Consider the following 5,856-nt stretch of genomic DNA (forward strand, 5'->3'; position numbering starts at 1 on the left):
TGGGTGGAGCCCAAAGCTTTACGGGATAACACCGCTGTGTCAACGACAAAGTTTCTATATGAGTACATCTGGTGCCGTTACGAATGCCCCATTGAATTGAGAAGTGACCAAGGGGGGCACTTTCTTGGACAAGTAGTGGAAAGCCTAAAGACCTTCTATGCCGTGGTCCACAAACGAAGCACACCTTACTATCCACAGGCGAACGGATTAGCGGAATCAACAAACAAGACGCTCCAGAATATCCTTCGGAAGATCGTCAACGAGAAACGGACGGATTGGGACACAAAGCTACATAGCGCGCTTTGGGCATACCGGACGACATACAAAACGAGCATCCGAACAACACCGTTCCGGTTGGCATTCAGACTCGAGGCGGTCATGCCGGTAGAATTCCAAGTACCTAGCTTACGGATCCAGCTACGAGAACGGCTGAACGAGAAGGAGTCCGAGACAATAAGGCTGACAGCGCTGTGTGAGTTGGAGGAACAACGGTTGGCCAACATCCTACATTTAGAATTGGAGCAACGGCGACGGAAAGCATTCGTCGACTGGCACAGGAAAGGTAACGAAAAAATGTTCGCAATCGGCAAACCGGTGTTAGTATTCCAAACCCGGATGGGCAAGATGCCGGGTAAACTAAGGTTTAGATGGACCGGACCATATTGGCTAACACGGGAGTATAATGGGTCATACCAGTTGGGGACACTTGCCAGCGAAGTGCTAGGCAAATGGGTCAACGGATTCCGGTTAAAGGCATATAGAGGACCGATGCCTAAGAACCCGTTTGAGCAAAGGACCGACGGCAACCACCAAGACGGCAAGCCGGGAACCGGAGAGAATGAGGCCGATAAGGGTCCGGGAGGACCAACGGACATGTGACGTCACACTAATAATAATAATAACTAGAAAAAAAAAAAAAAACAATCATGCAAAAGCGAGGAATGAATGGATGAAAGAGCGTGGAGCGAAAAGGTACGTAGTGGGCATTTAAAGCGCCACCACAGGACATAATGCTATTTTAAGTACGCGACATGCACAAACTCGAAAAAGGCGCCAGAATGCACAGACAAAAACCATTGTGCGTAGAGACCCTCTACTTTCGCGAACCCAGGAGCACAGAAGCACCGAAACGTTGCAAGATCATCAGACGAGAACCTGCGCACAGAGAACCCCCGCCTTCTGAACTCTCTCTTTCTCAACCCCGCTCTCATCACCATCCATCCTCGTCACTGCAATCCGACCCCGACACAGAGATGGACCCGCAAACGCTGTCGGAAGCCGCCAAGACATGGCTGAAGCAACAAGGGCTCGAGGGCTTCTTGATGATGATGGAAGTACCGCCACACAAAGAAGCCGACAAAGTGATCAAGGAAATCGATACAGAGGTCATAACGGCAGAGGCGATTCGAGCGTTAACAGGCCTTCTGGAGGGAGGCATACTCACGATCGACAATCCAACCTCGGAGCAACTCATCAGGTATTTTGGTGAGTACTCTCTTGCCAGCAAGGGCTACTAGACACAGGGCGGCGGAGATATGCTGTTCCGCGAAATTGCTCGTGTGCTCCATGAATACGGCCACGTGTACCCTAGACCCCCTGTCATGCCGCAGAACCGGGCAGGGATGATCATCGCCACCTATGAAGGGATCAAGGTGGATTGGCCGGTATTGATCGCAGATGGGTTGTGTGCGGCGATCGAGATCGTCAGAGGCAAAGACGGCAAAGAAGGCCGAGACGGACGAAGGATATGGCACGCCGTAACGTAGTGGCTCACCTTGCTGGTGCCACCCGTTCAGACCGTCCAGCCCAAGAAGCGAGGAAGAGTGCCGGACGGCACCCCAAGGACGGCTTCCAAACGGCAACAACTGTTGGCCTCTAAGGCCAGTAAGGGAAAGGCGGTGGATGTAGAATAGGCGGCAGCAGGAAGCGGAAGCCGGAAGCGCCCATCGGAGGTGCAGGAGGAACCACCGGCACGGCCCGTAAAGGTCACACTCCGCCGACCGGTGAATCGAGAAGTGGACCCCTTGGCGGCAAAACTCAATGCCGGAGCTCAGGAGAAGGAAATAGAGGAGGAGCCTACACAGCACCTCCAGCGACGGTCGTCGGCAAGGACCGTTGAGACAGCCGGGAAACGTTCGGACCCTCAGAAGGAGGGAACACCGGCTCCGCATACTGAGACTCCCACGCCAAGGAAGGAACCGGAACCGGTGCAGATGGCACCAGAAACAGAAGCCCCGGCACCACCGGCAACACCGGCAAGTCCCATCCCGCCAGAGCCGGAAAGGTCACTGCAGCCTCCCTCGGTCAGCCAAGAAGAAGCGCAAGGGGAACCTGTTGGAGACAGAGGTCGTCAATGCGGAAGATCAAATAGCATTCGATTCGTGTTGAGAACCTGCGTATGACAGTTTGCAAGATCATGCACAGAGACAGAGAGAGAGAGAGAGGCACAAAAGACTTTCTATTCAATAGAAACAATAATACAACCAACCTTACAAAAAGGTTACAAGGTCACTATATATAGTGACCGACTTAGGGCAACTACCATTTATTCTAATTACACAAATGGCCCAAACTTGATCTATACAAAGGGATAGTGTGAATATGTCCATTATACACTTGTATTCGACACTCCCCCGTAATGGGCGTATACATGGGTTATCTAAGATTACAGGTATAAACCTAGGTTCTCGGACATATCAGTTTTGTTCGAGTCGGCAGGGTCCAAAGGCAGAAGACCGGACTGGTCGGGTCGGAAGAGTTGAAGCCGATCATTAAGGAACTGATGTCGGTTGTCTGAAACCATCCTGCGCTGTGTCCGGCTCTAACCGGACTGGTTTGTCGTTACGCCCATCTGATGCCGAAGGGACCGAAAGCGGTCTGCCGAAAGACACTTGGTCATTCCATCTGCGACATTGTCGGTTGTGGATATTTTCTCTAGACCGATTTTCCCTGAAATGACGCAGTCCCGAACGAAGTGATATCGAACGTCGATATGTTTGGAGGCGTTGTGGTGAACCGGATTTTTCGACAAGGCAACAACACCTTGACTGTCGCTATAGACAACTGGGGCCGAGTCATGGTCGACTTGTCGAAACGTGTGCGCCAGCCGGCCGAGCCACAAAGCTTCTTTTGCAGCGTCGGACGCAGCTACATATTCTGCTTCGGTCGTTGAGGTCGCTGTGCACTCCTGAAGTTTCGACTTCCACGAAATTGCTCCATTGCCGAATTTGAAGCAGTATCCGGTTGTTGATTTCTGACTGTCTATACAGCCGGCGAAGTCCGAGTCGGTGTAACCGACTACGCCTGAGGTTGAGTTCGGACCGAAAAGAATGCCGTGATCTTTTGTGCCAGCCAGATATTTGAACACATGCTTGACTGCGTTCCAATGCGATCGGCCAAGATTGTGCATAAATCTGCTAACGACTCCTACGGCCTGAGAGATATCAGGCCGTGTCGCGACCATCAGGTACATAAGGGAGCCGACTGCCGGTGCATACGGTACCGACTTCATATCTTCCCCCTCCGGACCGGATGTCGGGCAGTCTCGCTGAGAGAGCCGAAGATTCATGGGGAGCGGGGTTGAAGCAGATTTGGTTGATTGCATGTTGAAGCGTTCCAAGACACGTCCGATATAGTCGGTCTGAGACAAAAAAAGATGTTGTTTGTCGCGATGCCGACTAATCTTCATGCCAAGTATGTGTCGTGCCGGACCGAGGTCCTTCATGGCAAACTTCAACCGCAGTTGCCGAATGAGATCGGCAAGTTCGCCCGCGTGGCGTCCAGAAATTAGCATGTCGTCCACGTAGATGATGAGGAAGATGGGTGATCCATCTTGAGCTGTGTTGGTAAAAAGACAATGGTCCTCATCGCTTTTTGAGAAGCCGATCGATTGGATGAAGTCGTCGAACTTCTTGTACCATTGTCGCGGTGCCTGTTTGAGGCCGTATAGACTCTTCCTGAGTCGGCAGACTAGATGTTCTTGGCCAGTTGCCACGAAGCCTTTTGGCTGTTCCATATAAATTTCCTCTTCAAGATCACCATGGAGGAAGGCTGTTTTGACATCTAGCTGAATCAGCTCCAAGTTGTCGGCTGCCACTACGCCGAGTAGAAAACGAAGGGTTGTCATTTTCACCACTGGTGAAAAAATCTCGTCGAAGTCGACGCCATATTCTTGTCGGAAGCCCTTCGCAACTAATCTGGCCTTGTACTTTGGGGTGGTCGAATCAGACGTCTCTTTTAGTCGATAAACCCACTTGCAAGGAAGAGCACGTCGATTCTTAGGTAATTCGACCAGATCCCAAGTCTTGTTTGCCCGAATGGAGTGCATTTCCGACTCCATCGCCAGATGCCAGGTGGCTGAATCGACAGAAGTCGATGCTTCTTCGTAAGACGTCGGTTCGCCGGCGTCGGTGAAGAAAATTCCAGGAGAATACCTCTCCGGAGGTTGCGACAGTCTCTCGGATCGTCGAGGTATGATTGGATTGGTCGCATCGGGTATCGAGGTCGGATGGTCCGAAAGCGAATTATTCTGCTGTGCCGAGTCAGAGTTGTCCGAGTCGGTGGTGTAAGGTTCAGCTACCCGTGAAGCTGACCGTGTGTTAAGAGCGGGGCCTTCTTGAAGGGTCGGCACATCGGAAAATGTTACCCTTCGGACTTCGATCGGTTTTTCGACTGATGGATTCATAGCCGACTCGTTGAACACAACGTCCGAACTTCGAACGATTTGTCTGCGTTCGGGGTCCCAGAGTCGGTATCCCATTTCGCCGTCTGATCCATATCCAAGGAAAATGCATTTCCTGGACCGAGGTGCAAGTTTTCGGCGATCATCTTTCGGAATAAGGGCGTACGCCTCGCATCCGAAGATCCTCAGCTTGTCGTAATTCGGCTTACTGCCGATCCATAGTTCCTGAGGAATTTGAAGTCCTAGAGGTCTACTTGGCGACATATTGATTATGTGTACTGCCGTGAGTAGAGCCTCTGCCCAGAAGCCATCCGACAGTCCGGAGTGTTGGAGCATGGAAACTATCCGTTCTTGGATTGTCCGATTCATGCGTTCTGCAATCCCGTTTTGCTCCGGACTGTGTGGTGCCGTAAATTCACGTCGGATGCCGCGTTGTCGGCAGAATTTGACGAATTCTTCTGATTTGAACTCTCCCCCATTGTCGGTCCGAAAGCATTTCAGTTTTCGGTCAGTTTGATTTTCTACCATAGCGAGCCAATCGGAGAAGATCGAGAAGACACGATCTTTGGTGCGAATTGGATAAGCCCACACCTTTCGAGTCGAATCGTCAATAAAACTGACGAAGTAAGAGGCACCGCCGAGAGACTGATGCGGCATTGGGCCACAGACGTCCGAGTGGACTAAATCGAGAGGTCTCGTTTCTCTTGGTGCTGATGTCGGGTGTGATGCGGCTGCTTGTTTGCCATACTGGCAATGTTCGCAGAATTGATGGTCTGAGAAGGAGAGTTTAGGGATGTATCCGGCTCTAGATAGGTGCGTAATGCCGGCCTTGCTGAGGTGTCCTAATCTTCTGTGCCATAGTGATGACACAGGAATATCCACCAAAAACAGGTTACCCTCTCTGAGCGTAACATGTAACGGATACAGTGAGTGTATCTTGGGTCCTCTAGCAAGCAGGAGGTTCCCCCTGTGGAGTGTCCACCCTCCCGAAGAAAAACCGGCACGAATGCCGTCTTCATCTAGTTGTCCGACTGAGATCAATGGCCTTGAGAGCTCGGGTACATGTCGGACATTGTGAAGTACAAGTGTAGAGCCACCTGCAAGGTTGAGCTCTACTGTGCCGATTCCAATGATGTCACAGTGTTGCGAGTTGTCGACTCGAACTGAGTCGGAGT

Source organism: Azolla caroliniana, unplaced genomic scaffold, assembly GCF_043228905.1.
Source record: "Azolla caroliniana isolate FFs.n. ecotype wild unplaced genomic scaffold, voAzoCaro1.0.p SCAF_4, whole genome shotgun sequence".
NCBI lineage: Eukaryota > Viridiplantae > Streptophyta > Polypodiopsida > Salviniales > Salviniaceae > Azolla > Azolla caroliniana.